Consider the following 17,681-nt stretch of genomic DNA (forward strand, 5'->3'; position numbering starts at 1 on the left):
AATATATAATAAACAATTATTTTTAATTAAAAAAACGATTCGCAAGTTAAAACAAATATTTTCTTCAATTAAAAAATAATTTGCAAATGTAAAAAAAAGCGGGGGAAACGATTCACGCGTTACATTTTTTCTTGAATTAAAAACAGGTTTCACAAGTAAAAAAAAACATGTTTTTTCCGCAAGTGAAAAAAACAATTTGCAAATACAAAAACAATATTATGCAAATGAAAAAAAGATTGGTAATAAAACTATTTTCTATATAAAAAATAAAAAAATTGCTAGTAAAAACAATCTTCTTCATATAAAAAACTATTTGCAAATGAAAAAACAATTTTCTGCAAGTAAAGAAACGATATGCAGGTAAAAAAAAACAATTTTCATTAAGTAAATAAACGATTTACAAGTATAAAAACAAATGTCTTCAAGTAAAATACAATTTGCCAGTAAATAAAATAATTTTCTTCAATCCAAAAATGATTCGCATTAAAAAAAAAAGATCCACAAGTCAAGAGTACACGTAATTAGAAATCCACAACGACAGTTTGCGCATGGTGCCGTCCGCCAAACACAACAAAGAACAGGAAGCAAGGTGGAAGGTAAAATGGCGGACAACAAAGAGAGGAAACAAGCTTAACCTGTAAGTTAACGCATTTATTTGATCAATCCCTTGTTGTAAATCATGCAATAATATTTATTACTGTCTGCTATGTTGTTGTATTGTTGTGGTCAGCTGGGAAGACAAAGAGACAGGACAAGCCTTCAATTGACTCAGCAGCACCCCCTGTGGTTGTGGAGTCACACTTACAGGTGAGTGTGGATCGTGCAGGGCGGAATATTACTGCCAAAAGTTTGAACTTGAAGAAAATTGTTTTTTTTTGTTTTTTACTTTTAAATGAAGATGATTGTTTTTGTACTTGCGAACTGTTTTTTTTTACTTGCAGAAAATTGTATTTTTGTTTCATTACAAATTAGTTTTACTTAAAGAAAATTGTCTTTCAATTTGGGGATTGTTTTTTTTTTACTTAAAAAAAGAGTTTTTACTTGCAAATCTTTTTTTTTTCAATTGAAGAAAATGGTTTTATTACTTTATAAAATTGTTTTTGTATTTGCGAATTGTTTTTTTTACTTGCACATAATAGTTTTTGTTGCGAATCCTTTTTTTGATTAAAGAAAATTGTTTTAATACTTGTGAATCGTTTTTTTTACTTTCAGATATGTATTTTAGTTGCAAATATTTTACTTGGGGAAAATTGTTTTTACTTGCAAATAATTTTTTGATGGAAGAAATTGGTTTTAATGCTTGCCAATCTTTTTTTTTTTCATTTGCATACAATTGTTTTTATATTTGTGAATAGTTTTTTTTTACTTGCAGAAAATGGTGGGGGGTTTTAAGTTGCAAATGTTTTTTTTAATTGAACAAAATTGTCTTATTTACTTGCGAATGATTTGAAAAATGTATTTGACTTACTAATAATGACAACGTAACACACAAAAAGTCATGCCTTTTTCTGAAAGAATAAAAAAATACGATCAATTTAGAAAATGTAATAATGTGTAGCTTGATACTTTTATTTGCTTTCCCTCGCACATATTTATTATTTATTTCGTTTTTTCTTCTTTCCTTATGTTTGTGTGTTAAATACATGGATATGCTGATTTTCATAAACATCTTTAATATTACTTCTGAAATAAAGTTTATAAAAAAAACATCACAAAGCTGTCACCCTCCTATGACGTCATCAACACTCTCGAGACATGACTCAACAAATATTCAATCTGTTACATTTATGACTATTAAATCAGGAATAATTCTTAGTAAATGATGATTAGTCGACGCACACGTTGTCAATACTGTCATTTAAGATGTTTACTGTGAAAGGAGACATACATGAATGAAATAATGTCAATATGACTTCAACGCAACAGTAAATAACTTCAATGTAACAGTAAATAACTTCAATGCAACAGTAAATAACTTCAATGCAACACTAAATAACTTCAATGTAACAGTAAATAACTTCAATGCAACACTGAAGAACTTCAATGCAACAGTAAATAACTTCAATGCAACACTAAATAACTTCAATGCAACAGTAAATAACTTCAATGCTACAGTAAATAACGTCAATGCAACACTAAATAACTTCAATGCAACACTAAATAACTTCAATGCAACAGTAAATAACTTCAATGCTACAGTAAATAACGTCAATGCAACACTAAATAACTTCAATGCAACACTAAATAACTTAATTGCAACGGTAAATAACTTCAATGTAACAGTAAATAACTTCAATGCAACAGTAAATAACCTCAATGCAACAGTAAATAACGTCAATGCAACAGTAAATAACTTCAATCCAGCAGTAAATAACTTCAATGCAACAGTAAATAACTTCAATGCGACAGTAAATAACTTCAATGTGACAGTAAATAACTTCAATGCAACAGTAAATAACTTCAATGCAACAGTAAATAACTTCAATGCTACAGTAAATAACGTCAATGCAACACTAAATAACTTCAATGCAACACTAAATAACTTCAATGCAACAGTAAATAACTTCAATGCTACAGTAAATAACGTCAATGCAACACTAAATAACTTCAATGCAACACTAAATAACTTAATTGCAACGGTAAATAACTTCAATGTAACAGTAAATAACTTCAATGCAACAGTAAATAACCTCAATGCAACAGTAAATAACCTCAATGCAACAGTAAATAACTTCAATCCAGCAGTAAATAACTTCAATGCAACAGTAAATAACTTCAATGCGACAGTAAATAACTTCAATGTGACAGTAAATAACTTCAATGCGACAGTAAATAACTTCAATGCGACAGTAAATAACTTCAATGCGACACTAAATAACTTCAATGCGACAGTAAATAACTTCAATGTAACAGTAAATAACTTCAATGTGACAGTAAATAACTTCAATGTGACAGTAAATAACTTCAATGCAACGGTAAATAACTTCAATGCAACAGTAAATAACTTCAATGCAACGGTAAATAACTTCAATGTAACAGTAAATAACTTCAATGCAACAGTAAATAACTTCAATGCAACAGTAAATAACTTCAATGTAACATTAAATAACTTCAATGTGACAGTAAATAACTTCAATGTAACACTAAATAACTTCAATGCAACACTAAAGAACTTCAATGTATTTAACAGTAAATCACTTCAATGCAACAGTAAATAACTTCAATGCAACAGTAAATAACTTCAATGTAACATTAAATAACTTCAATGTGACAGTAAATAACTTCAATGTAACACTAAATAACTTAAATGCAACACTAAATAACTTCAATGTATTTAACAGTAAATAACTTCAATGCAACACTAAATAACCTCAATGCAACAGTAAATAACTTCAATGTAACAGTAAATAACTTCAATGCAACACTAAATAACTTCAACGCAACAGTAAATAACTTCAATGCAACAGTAAATAACTTCAACGCAACAGTAAATAACTTCAATGTGACAGTAAATAACTTCAATGCAACAGTAAATAACTTCAATGTGACAGTAAATAACTTCAATGCAACAGTAAATAACTTCAATGCGACAGTAAATAACTTCAATGCGACAGTAAATAACTTCAATGCGACAGTAAATAACTTCAATGTGACAGTAAATAACTTCAATGCGACAGTAAATAACTTCAATGTGACAGTAAATAACTTCAACGCAACAGTAAATAACTTCAATGCGACAGTAAATAACTTCAATGTAACAGTAAACAACTTCAATGTGACAGTAAATAACTTCAATGTGACAGTAAATAACTTCAATGCGACAGTAAATAACTTCAATGCAACGGTAAATACTCCTCTCTGAGCTGCCACCTTACCGTGGTAGAGGAGTTTGCGTGTCCCAATGATCCTAGGAGCTATGTTGTCCGGGGGTTTCTATGCCCCCTGGTAGGGTCTCCCAAGGCAAACTGGTCCTAGGTGAGGGATCAGACAAAGAGCAGCTCGAAGACCTCGATGAAGAACACAAACCAAGGACCCAGATTTCCCTCGCCCGGACGCGGGTCACCGGGGCCCCCCTCTGGAGCCAGGCCCGGAGGTGGGGCACGATGGCGAGCGCCTGGTGGCCGGGCCTGTCCCCATGGGGCCCGGCCGGGCACAGCCCGAAGAGGCAACGTGGGTCCCCCCCTCCAATGGGCTCACCACCCATAGCAGGGGCCATAGAGGTCGGGTGCAGTGTGAGCTTGGCGGAAGCCGAGGGCAGGGCACTTGGCGGTCCGATCCTCGGCTACATAAGCTGGCTCTTGGGACGTGGAACGTCACTTCGCTGGGGGGGAAGGAGCCTGAGCTAGTGCGTGAGGTGGAGAAGTTCCGGCTAGATATAGTCGGACTCACTTCGACGCACAGCAAGGGCTCTGGAACCACTTCTCTTGAGAGGGGCTGGACTCTCTTCCACTCTGGCGTTGCCGGCAGTGAGAGGCGACGGGCTGGGGTGGCAATTCTTGTTGCCCCTCGGCTCAAAGCCTGCACGTTGGAGTTCAACCCGGTGGACGAGAGGGTAGCTTCCCTCCGCCTTCGGGTGGGGGGACGGGTCCTGACTGTTGTTTGCGTTTACGCGCCAAACGGCAGCTCAGAGTACCCACCCTTTTTGGATTCACTCGAGGGAGTACTGGAGAGTGCTCCCCCGGGTGATTCCCTCGTTCTACTGGGGGACTTCAACGCTCATGTTGGCAGCGACAGTGAAACCTGGAGAGGTGTGATTGGGAAGAATGGCCGCCCGGATCTGAACCCGAGTGGTGTTCTGTTATTGGACTTTTGTGCTCATCACAGATTGTCGATAACAAACACCATGTTCAAACATAAGGGTGTCCATATGTGCACTTGGCACCAGGACACCCTAGGCCGCAGTTCCATGATCGACTTTGTAGTTGTGTCATCGGATTTGCGGCCTCATGTTTTGGACACTCGGGTGAAGAGAGGGGCGGAGCTTTCTACCGATCACCACCTGGTGGTGAGTTGGCTGCGATGGTGGGGGAGGATGCCGGACAGACCTGGCAGGCCCAAACGCATTGTGAGGGTTTGCTGGGAACGCCTGGCAGAGTCTCCTGTCAGAGAGAGTTTCAATTCCCACCTCCGGAAGAACTTTGAACATGTCACGAGGGAGGTGCTGGACATTGAGTCCTAGTGGACAATGTTCCGTACCTCTATTGTCGAGGCGGCCGATTGGAGCTGTGGCCGCAAGGTGGTTGGTGCCTGTCGTGGCGGTAATCCTAGAACCCGTTGGTGGACGCCGGCGGTGAGGGATGCCGTCAGGCTGAAGAAGGAGTCCTATCGGGTTATTTTGGCTCATGGGACTCCTGAGGCAGCAGACAGGTACCGACAGGCCAAGCGGTGTGCGGCTTCAGCGGTCGCGGAGGCAAAAACTCGGACATGGGAGGAGTTCGGGGAGGCCATGGAAAAAGACTTCCGGACGGCTTCGAAGCAATTCTGGACCACCATCCGCCGCCTCAGGAAGGGGAAGCAGTGCAGTGTCAACACCGTGTATGGTGGGGATGGTGCTCTGCTGACCTCGACTGCGGATGTTGTGGATCGGTGGAGGGAATACTTCGAAGACCTCCTCAATCCTACCAGCACGTCTTCCTATAAGGAAGCAGGGCCTGGGGAATCTGTGGTGGGCTCTCCTATTTCTGGGGCTGAAGTTGCCGAGGTAGTTAAAAAGCTCCTCGGTGGCAAGGCCCCGGGGGTGGATGAGATCCGCCCGGAGTTCCTTAAGGCTCTGGATGTTGTGGGGCTGTCTTGGTTGACAAGACTCTGCAACATCGCGTGGACATCGGGGGCGGTACCTCTGGATTGGCAGACCGGGGTGGTGGTTCCTCTCTTTAAGAAGGGGAACCGGAGGGTGTGTTCCAACTATCGTGGGATCACACTCCTCAGCCTTCCCGGTAAGGTCTATTCAGGTGTACTGGAGAGGAGGCCACGCCGGATAGTCGAACCTCGGATTCAGGAGGAACAGTGTGGTTTTCGTCCTGGTCGTGGAACTGTGGACCAGCTCTATACTCTCGGCAGGGTCCTTGAGGGTGCATGGGAGTTTGCCCAACCAGTCTACATGGGCTTTGTGGACTTGGAGAAGGCATTCGACCGTGTACCCCGGGAAGTCCTGTGGGGAGTGCTCAGAGAGTATGGGGTAACCGACTGTCTTATTGTGGCAGTTCGCTCCCTGTATAATCAGTGTCAGAGCTTGGTCCACATTGCCGGCAGTAAGTCGGACACGTTTCCAGTGAGGGTTGGACTCCGCCAAGGCTGCCCTTTGTCACCGATTCTGTTCATAACCTTTATGGACAGAATTTCTAGGCGCAGTCAGGGCGTTGAGGGGATCTGGTTTGGTGGCTGCAGGATTAGGTCTCTGCTTTTTGCAGATGATGTGGTCCTGATGGCTTCCTCCGGCCAAGATCTTCAGCTCTCACTGGATCGGTTCGCAGCCGAGTGTGAAGCGACTGGGATGGGAATCAGCACCTCCAAGTCCGAGTCCATGGTTCTCTCCCGGAAAAGGGTGGAGTGCCATCTCCGGGTTGGGGAGGAGATCTTGCCCCAAGTGGAGGAGTTCAAGTACCTCGGAGTCTTGTTCACGAGTCGGGGAAGAGTGGATCGTGAGATCGACAGGCGGATCGGTGCGGCGTCTTCAGTAATGCGGATGCTGTATCGATCCGTTGTGGTGAAGAAGGAGCTGAGCCGGAAGGCAAAGCTCTCGATTTACCGGTCGATCTACATTCCCATCCTCACCTATGGTCATGAGCTTTGGGTCATGACCGAAAGGACAAGATCACGGGTACAAGCGGCCGAAATGAGTTTCCTCCGCCGAGTGGCGGGGCTCTCCCTTAGAGATAGGGTGAGAAGCTCTGTCATTCGGGGGGAGCTCAAAGTAAAGCCGCTGCTCCTCCACATCGAGAGGAGCCAGATGAGGTGGTTCGGGCATCTGGTCAGGATGCCACCCGAACGCCTCCCTAGGAAGGTGTTTCGGGCACGTCCGACCGGTAGGAGGCCACGGGGAAGACCCAGGACACGCTGGGAAGACTATCTCTCCCGGCTGGCCTGGGAACGCCTCGGGGTCCCCCGGGAGGAGCTGGACGAAGTGGCTGGGGAGAGGGAAGTCTGGGCTTCCCTGCTTAAGCTGCTGCCCCCGCGACCCGACCTCGGATAAGCGGAAGAAGATGGATGGCAACGGTAAATAACTTCAATGCAACGGTAAATAACTTCAATGTAACAGTAAATAACTTCAATGCAACAGTAAATAGCCTCAATGCAACAGTAAATAACCTCAATGCAACAGTAAATAACTTCAATGCAACAGTAAATAACTTCAATGTAACACTAAATAACTTCAACGCAACAGTAAATAACTTCAATGCAACACTAAATAACTTCAACGCAACAATAAATAACTTCAATGTAACAGTAAATAACTTCAATGTAACAGTAAATAACTTCAATGTGACAGTAAATAAATTCAATGCAACGGTAAATAACTTCAATGTGACAGTAAATAACTTCAATGCAACAGTAAATAACTTCAATGCAACAGTAAATAACTTCAATGTGACAGTAAATAACTTCAATGCGACAGTAAATAACTTCAATGTGACAGTAAATAACTTCAATGCAACAGTAAATAACTTCAATGTAACAGTAAATAACTTCAATGCAACAGTAAATAGCCTCAATGCAACAGTAAATAACTTCAATGTAACAGTAAATAACTTCAATGCAACAGTAAATAGCCTCAATGCAACAGTAAATAACCTCAATGCAACAGTAAATAACTTCAATGCAACAGTAAATAACTTCAATGCAATGGTAAATAACTTCAATGTAACGGTAAATAACTTCAATGCAACAGTAAACAGCCTCAATGCAACAGTAAATAACCTCAATGCAACAGTAAATAACTTCAATGCAACAGTAAATAACTTCAATGCAACAGTAAATAACTTCAATGTGACAGTAAATAACTTCAATGTAACACGAAATAACTTCAATGTGATAGTAAATAACTTCAATGTAACACTAAATAACTTCAGTATAACACTAAATAACTTCAATGCAACAGTAATTAACTTCAATGTAACACTAAATAACTTCAATGCAACACTAAATAACTTCAATGCAACAGTAAATAACTTCAATGCAACACGATAGCAAGGTATTAAAACAAAGGCGTTAGCTCGATGCTAACTGACATGGAATTGGCCATAGACATGCTACTGGTTAGCATTGTCCACTTTATATGGCCATTTGAAAAGCTCCAAAGAGGCCAATTAACTGCACAACTGAGATGTACATCACAATCAAAGAGCTGATGTGTAACATACACTATAATATACATTATAATACTTACCGGGAAACACTTTGCAGCGCTCAACAAAGCAAGAGACTGATATTTTAAAGGCAGTGTGAAATGACTTCCGGACTACGGCAAGTCCGTTGGGACAAACATGTTTGTGCAACATGATCATTAAATAACTTCTGCTTCACTGAACACATTCTCATTAAACATTCTTTTATCTGCTGTTGTTGTTCATTAGAATCATCTTCAAATACTTCAACTCAGTCAACTTTGTTTTGGTCAGAGAGGAGAAATCCTCTGACCTTTGACCCAAGTTAATCCATCTTGAATCTAACCGACAAATGAAACGTAATCGATCATCTATCACATTTCCAGTAAATAATGTAAATACCAACTTATTGATAAGCATCAACTCATGTCAACTTTACAGACTTCTTGAAGAAATGTTTTACATTTGAGTCCAGGAAGTGAAGGATTGTGTAAGAAGTAGCTGTGGAGTGAATAAACTCTGCTTCTTCCTGCTCCTTTTCCGACACCTTCACATGCCATACTGGAAAGATTATGCTGCTTTTTACAGCATATTACTGTAAATAGAAAAATAAATTAAATAAAAGTTTTTACTAGAAGATGTTGCCAGATATTTATCATAAAAATATGATGGTTTTACAGCATATTACTGTAAATAGAAAAAAAATAAAAATAAATGTTTTTACTAGAAGATGTTGCCAGATAGTTATTATAAAAATATGATGGTTTTACAGCATATTACTGTAAATAGAAAAATAAATAAAATAAATGTTTTTAATAGAAGATGTTGCCAGATATTTATCATAAAAATACCATGGTTTTTCAGCATAATACTGTAAACAGAAAAAAATAAATAAATAAATGTTTTTACTAGAAGATGTTGCCAGATATTTATTATAAAAATATGATGGTTTTACAGCATATTACTGTAAATAGAAAACAAAGAAAAAAATGTTTTTACTAGAAGATGTTGCCAGATATTTATCATAAAAATACCATGGTTTTTCAGCATAATACTGTAAACAGAAAAAAAAATATATATATATATATGTTTTTACTAGAAGATGTTGCCAGATATTTACTAGAAAAATATGATGGTTTTACAGCATATTACTGTAAATAGAAAACAAAGAAAAAAATGTTTTTACTAGAAGATGTTGCCAGATATTTATCATAAAAATACCATGGTTTTTCAGCATAATACTGTAAACAGAAAAAAAATATATATATATGTTTTTACTAGAAGATGTTGCCAGATATTTACTAGAAAAATATGATGGTTTTACAGCATATTACTGTAAATAGAAAAATAAATAAAATAAATGTCTTTACTAGAAGATGTTGCCAGATATTTATTATAAAGATATGATGGTTTTACAGCATAATACTGTGAACTGTGAATTACCACCGTTTTGTTTTTTTTACAGTAAAATTCTGGCGACGGATTTTTTTATTTTTTTTTACCATAACATCTAAGGTTGTTGTTTTCACGGTGATTTACTGTAAGTGGAAAAACACTACCACAGTTTGGATTTTTTTTTTACAGTAAAATTCTGGTACAGAGCTTTTTTACTGTGAAATCTACATTTGTTGTTTTTACGGCGTATTACTGTGAATGCAAAAATGATACCACAGTTGTTGTTTTTTTAATGGTAACATTTTGGCGACTGAGCTGACATTCTTTTTCTGTAAAACCTAAGGTTGTTGTTTTTACGGTGTATTACTGTGAATGCAAAAACTGTACCACACGGTTTTTGTTTGTTTTTTACCATAAAATTCTGGAGACTTTTTTGACCGTAAAATCTATGGTTGTTATTTTTATGGTGATTTACTGTAAATGCAAAGAGGGTACCGCAGGTTTTTTACAGTAATATTATTTCAGGTTTTTTACAGTAATATTATTTCAACTGAGCTGCCAGTTTTCTACTGTAAGATCTAAGGTTGTTGTTTTAAGGATTATTTACTGTAAATGCAAAAACCGTATCACCCTTTTTTTCACAGTAAATAAATGAATAGATTTCCACAGTGTACAGTTAGATGGACATAAGAGATATTTATACTAAGCATCCACTTTAATAAAAGACAAATGTATTATGATATAATAAATGCTGCCATCTTAGATAATATTAAAGTTTGGTAAAGTTGTACAATTTTATGCAGGCCATATTTTTTCTTTAAAAGTGGAAATAACATTTAGCAAGAAACAGTTATGTACTTTATTGACAAATATTATCTGCAGGCTTTTGCGGGCCGTATAAATTGAAGTGGTGGGCTATATAAAATGATGTGGCGCGCCAAGTAAAATGACATAGCGGGCCATATAAAATGATGTGGCGGGCATGACGGGCCATTTAAAAAATTTGTCGGGCCATATAAAATGAAGTGGCGGGATTTATAAAATGTTGTGGCGGGTTATATACAATGTTGTGGCGGGCCATGTAAAATGATGTGGCAGGCCATGTAAAATTAAGTGGTGGGCCATATAAAATGAAGGGTCTTGGCCATATAAAATGATGTTATGGGCCATATAAAATAATGTGGTAGGTCATATAAAACAAAGTAGCGGGCCATATAAAATGATGTTATGGGCCATATAAAATAATGTGGTAGGTCATATAAAACAAAGTAGCGGGCCATATAAAATGATGTTATGGGCCATGTGGCAGGCCATGTAAAATGAAGTGGTGGGCCATTTAAAATGATGTGGTAGTGAAGTGAATTATATTTATATAGCGCTTTTCTCTAGTGACTCAAAGCGCTTTACATAGTGAAAGCCAATATGTAAGTTCCATTTAAAGCAGTGTGGGTGGCACTGGGAGCAGGTGGGTCAAGTGTCTTGCCCAAGGACACAACGGCAGTGACTAGGACGGCAGAAGCGGGGATCGAACCTGGAACCCTCAAGTTGCTGGCACGACCACTCTACCAACCGAGCTATACCGTCCCGTAGGTAATATAAAATGAAGTGGCGGCCCATATAAAATGATGTTATGGGCCATATAAAATGATGTTATGGGCCATATAAAATGATGTTATGGGCCATATAAAATGATGTTATGGGCCATTCAAAATGAAGTGGCAGGCCATATAAAATGATGTTCTGGGCCATATAAAATGATGTTATGGGCCATGTAAAATGATGTTATGGGCCATATAAAATGATGTTATGGGCCATGTAAAATGAGGTGGCAGGCCATATAAAATGATGTTATGGGCCATGTAAAATGATGTTATGGGCCATATAAAATGATGTTATGGACCATATAAAATGATGTGGCAGGCCATATAAAATGATGTTATGGGCCATATAAAATGAAGTGGCGGGCCATATAAAATGATGTTATGGGCCATATAAAATGATGTTATGGGCCACATAAAATGATGTTATGGGCCAGCTAAATTCATGTTATGGGCCATATAAAATGATGCGGCAGGCCATATAAAATGATGTTATGGGCCACATAAAATGATGTTATGGGCCAGCTAAATTCATGTTATGGGCCATATAAAATGATGCGGCAGGCCATGTAAAATGATGTTATGGGCCATACAAAATGATGTTATGGGCCATGTAAAAAGATGTGGCGGTCCAGATGTGGCCCGTGAGCCGTGAGTTTGCCACAGTGTTTAATTGGCCCGAAACAACCAACCAAAGGGACCACTACTACAACAAACCAACCAAAGGGACCACTACTACAACCAACCAACCAAAGGGACCACTACTACAACCAACCAACCAAAGGGACCACTACTACAACCAACCAATCAAAGGGACCACTACTACAACTAATCAACCAAAGGGACCACTACTACAACCAACCAATCAAAGGGACCACTACTACAACCAACCAACCAAAGGGACCACTACTACAACCAACCAACCAAAGGGACCACTACTACAACCAACCAATCAAAGGGACCACTACTACAACCAACCAATCAAAGGGACCACTACTACAACCAACCAACCAAAGGGACAACTACTACAACCAACCAACCAAAGGGACCACTACTACAACCAACCAACCAAAGGGACCACTACTACAACCAACCAACGGGACCACTACTACAACCAACCAACCAAAGGGACCACTACTACAACCAACCAACCAAAGGGACCACTACTACAACCAACCAATCAAAGGGACCACTACTACAACCAACCAATCAAAGGGACCACTACTACAACCAACCAACCAAAGGGACAACTACTACAACCAACCAACCAAAGGGACCACTACTACAACCAACCAACCAAAGGGACCACTACTACAACCAACCAACGGGACCACTACTACAACCAACCAACCAAAGGGACCACTACTACAACCAACCAACGGGACCACTACTACAAGCTGTTGTCAAGGATATTGTTGAAAAGCAAAGGTGATTGAAAATGAATAAGATGTTTGCCTTCCTTCCTTCCTTCCTTCCTTCCTTCCTTCCTTCCTTCCTTCCTTCCTTCCTTCCTTCCTTCCTTTATGGCGGCCCGCAGCGCTGAGGCCTTCTTATTATTATTATTTGCTGACTTGTGATGCGTTTAAGCGCCTTTGAAGGCAATCTTTGGGGAGTTTGGAACGTAAGCGCTCTCTCTCTCTCTCTCTCTCTCTCTCTCTCTCTCTCTCTCTCTCTCTCTCTCTCTCTCTCTCTCTCTCTCTCTCTCTCTCTCTCTCTCTCTCTCTCTCTCTCGCCCTGAGATCTTCTTCTTCTCCTTCTTGTCTTCAGACAAAAACTTTCTTGTTAATTAGCGTCGCACCTGAAGGCAGCGTTTTCCACGCCTTCATATTCTTAAAGACGCCGCTTCCTCCTCCTCTGTTTTCTTCTCATCCAAAGCTGCCCTCGGCTTTTTACTTTTTACACATGCAAATTTAGGCCGAGCATCCTCCCGGCCCATTAGTGGCCCCGGCTGGGCCCCGGCTGGGCCCTCGGAGCCGCCCGCCGTCTTTCCCCCGGAGGCGCTCCGGACCCTCGTTAGCGCTCATCCGGCTCCGCTTCAAAGTCACCCCCACAGTGTTCACAACGGCGCTAAGAGAAGAAGAAAACAGACAGGAAGTCACGTCACACTACCAAAATAAAAGCCTTTTCACTTCAATTGAAAAGCCAAAGTCCAACTGAGATGCTAACATGTAGCACGCTCGCCAGATAGCATCAGGTAAGAAAAACCATAGCATGTTAGCATGTGTCACATACCAAAATATATATATACATACAAAAAAAGCTCTAACATGCTAACCAATGTTAGCATGATAAGAGTTAGCATGTGTCGCCTACAAAAATAAATAAACCTACAAAAAAGGCTCTAACATGCTAACCAATGTACACTTAGGTGTAAACCTACAAAAATAGCTTAACAAGACATAATGTGCTAACCAATACTAGCATACTAACAGTTAGCATGCATCAAGTACCAATATACATACACATATATATATATATATATATATATATATATATATATATATATATATATATATATATATACAGTAAATATATATTTTATTTTTTATTTATTTTATTTTATTTTATTTTTTTTTTAATTTTTTTTTTTTAAACAAGCTCTAACGTGCTGACCAATGTTAGCATGTAAAGAGTTAGCATGCGTTTAGTACCAAAACATATAATATGTACATACCTTCAAAAACAGTTAAACAAGCTCTAACGGGCTAACCAATGTTAGCATGCTAAGAGTTAGCATGTGTCGCCTACAAAAATAAATATACCTACAAAAAAAAGCTCTAACATTCTAACCAATGTTAGCATGCTAATAGTTAGCAATCGTCAAGTACACAAATATACGACACTTAGGTGTATACCTACAAAAATAGCTTAACGAGACATAATGTGCTAACCAATACTAGCATGCTAACAGTTAGCATGCATCAAGTACCAATATACATATATATGTATATATAAATATATATATACAGAATATATATATATATATATATATATATATATATATATATATATATATATATATATATATATATATATATATACAGAATATATGTATATATATATATATATATATATATATATATATATATATATATATATATATATTTTTTTTTTTATATTTAAACAAGCTCTAATGTGCTGACCAATGTTAGCATGTTAAGAATTAGCATGCGTTTAGTACCAAAACATATAATATGTACATACCTACAAAAACAGTTAAACAAGCTCTAACGGGCTAACCAATGTTAGCATGCTAAGAGTTAGCGTGTGTCAAGTACCAAAATATATATATACCTACAAAAAAAGCTCTAACATGCTAGCCAATGTTAGCATGCTAATAGTTAGCAATTATCAAGTACACAAATGTACGACACTGAGGTGTTTACCTACATTAATAGTAAAACAAGACACAGTGTGCTAACCAATACTAGCATGCTAACAGTTATCGTGCATCAAGTACCAAAATGTGACTTCTAGGTGTTTAACTACAAAAATAGCTGAACGATCGCTAATGTGCTAATTAATGTTAGCATGTTAACATTATAAACGTGTAAAGCGCCAAAATAAATGTGTATAAATGTGTATAAGTGTGTATACATGTGTATACATGTGTATAAATGTGTATAAATGTGTACAAATGTGTATACATGTGTATAAATGTGTATAGATGTGTATATATGTGTATAAATGTGTATAAATGTGTAAACATGTGTATAAATGTGTATAAATGTGTATAAATGTGCATAAGTGTGTATACATGTGTATACATGTGTATAAATGTGTATAAAGGTGTATAAATGTGTATAATGTGTATAAATGTGTATACATGTGTATACATGTGTATAAATGTGTATAAATGCGTATAAACGTGTATACATGTGTATACATGTGTATATACGTGTATAAATGTGTATAAATGTGTATAAATGTGTATACATATATATACATGTATATATGTGTATAAATGTGTATACATGTGTATAAATGTGTAAATATGTGTATACATGTGTATATATGTGTATAAATGTGTATACATGTGTATACATGTGTATACATGTATACACATGTATGCCCCCTCCTCCAAATCCCCCTCCGCACACACACACACGCACGCACGCACACACACACACACACACACACACACACACACACACACACACACACACACACACACACACACACACACACACACACACACACACACACATGCGGATGTTAGTTACAAAAATATGCAAAGCCTCGTCAGCTGGGAACTTCCACAGGAAGTCATTCTTCTAATTAGTGACATGCAGTATTAGTACCACTTATTAGTACACACAAACATGCAGTATTAGTACCACTTATTAGTACACACAAACATGCAGTATTAGTGCCACTTATTAGTACACACAAACATGCAGTATTAGTACCACTTATTAGTACACACAAACATGCAGTGTTAGTACTACTTATTAGTACACACAAACATGCAGTATTAGTACCACTTATTAGTACACACAAACATGCCGTATTAGTACCACTTATTGGTACACACAAACATGCAGTATTAGTACCACTTATTGGTACACACAAACATGCAGTATTAGTACCACTTATTAGTACACACAAACATGCAGTATTAGTACCACTTATTGGTACACACAAACATGCAGTATTAGTACCACTTATTAGTACACACAAACATGCAGTATTAGTACTCGTTATGAGTATACACAAACATGCAGTATTAGTACCACTTATTAGTACACACAAACATGCAGTATTAGTACTATTTATTAGTACACACAAACATGCAGTATTCGTATTACGTATTAGTACACACAAACATGCAGTATTAGTACCACTTATTGGTACACACAAACATGAAGTATTAGTACCACTTATTAGTACACACAAACATGCAGTATTAGTACCACTTATTAGTACACACAAACATGCAGTATTAGTACCACTTATTGGTACACACAAACATGCAGTATTAGTACCACTTATTGGTACACACAAACATGCAGTATTAGTACCACTTATTAGTACACACAAACATGCAGTATTAGTACCACTTATTGGTACACACAAACATGCAGTATTAGTACCACTTATTAGTACACACAAACATGCAGTATTAGTACTTGTTATGAGTATACACAAACATGCAGTATTAGTACCACTTATTAGTACACACAAACATGCAGTATTAGTACTACTTATTAGTACACACAAACATGCAGTATTCGTATTACGTATTAGTACACACAAACATGCAGTATTAGTACCACTTATTAGTACACACAATCATGCAGTATTAGTACTACTTATTAGTACACACAAACATGCAGTATTAGTACTACTTATTAGTACACACAAACTTGCTGTATTAGTACTACTTATTAGTACACACAAACATGCAGTATTAGTACCACTTATTAGTACACACAAACATGCAGTAGTAGTAACACCAATACATTAATACAGTAGTAGTACAGTATTAGTATACAGTAATATAGTAGTAGTGCAGTAGTAGTATACAGTAATATTTTAGTACTACAGTAGTAGTATACAGTAACACAATAGTAGTACAGTAGTAGTATACAGTAATACAGTAGTAGTACAATAGTAGTGTACAGTAACACAATAGTTGTACAGTAGTAGTATACAGTGATATAGTAGTAGTACAGTAGTAGTATACAGTAATATAGTAGTAGTACAATGTAGTAAACAGTAACACAATAGTAGTACAGTAGTAGTATACAGTAATATAGTAGTAGTACAGTAGTAGTATACAGTAACATAATAGTAGTACAGTAGTAGTATACAGTAATATAGTAGTAGTACAGTAGTAGTGTACAGTAACACAATAGTAGTACAGTAGTAGTATACAGTAATATAGTAGTAGTAGTACAGTAGTAGTATACAGTAACACAATAGTAGTACAGTAGTAGTATACAGTAACACAATAGTAGTACATTAGTAGTATACAGTAACAAAATAGTAGTACAGTAGTAGTATACAGTAATATAGTAGTAGTACAGTAGTAGTATACAGTAACACAATAGTAGTACAGTAGTAGTATACAGTAATATAGTAGTAGTACAGTAGGAGTATACAGTAACACAATAGTAGTACATTAGTAGTATACAGTAACAAAATAGTAGTACAGTAGTAGTATACAGTAATATAGTAGTAGTACAGTAGTAGTATACAGTAACACAATAGTAGTACAGTAGTAGTATACAGTAATATAGTAGTAGTACAGTAGTTGTATACAGTAACACAATAGTAGTACAGTAGTAGTATACAGTAACACAATAGTAGTACATTAGTAGTATACAGTAACAAAATAGTAGTACAGTAGTAGTATACAGTA

General features: G+C 37.5%; 1 long non-coding RNA gene across 1 annotated transcript in view; it reads right to left on the reverse strand.

The window, feature by feature from the left end:
* The window catches only part of LOC133618052 (uncharacterized), a 61,968-nt gene extending 53,520 nt beyond the window's left edge, over window positions 1-8,448 (reverse strand). Inside the window, exon 1 of the long non-coding RNA XR_009817102.2 lies at window positions 8,387-8,448. This is a non-coding gene — a long non-coding RNA (uncharacterized lncRNA). The remainder of the gene's footprint in view (window positions 1-8,386) is intronic.
* Window positions 8,449-17,681: the final 9,233 nt, after the last annotated feature.

This window comes from Nerophis lumbriciformis, linkage group LG18, assembly GCF_033978685.3.
Source record: "Nerophis lumbriciformis linkage group LG18, RoL_Nlum_v2.1, whole genome shotgun sequence".
In the NCBI taxonomy this organism is placed as follows: Eukaryota; Metazoa; Chordata; class Actinopteri; order Syngnathiformes; family Syngnathidae; genus Nerophis; species Nerophis lumbriciformis.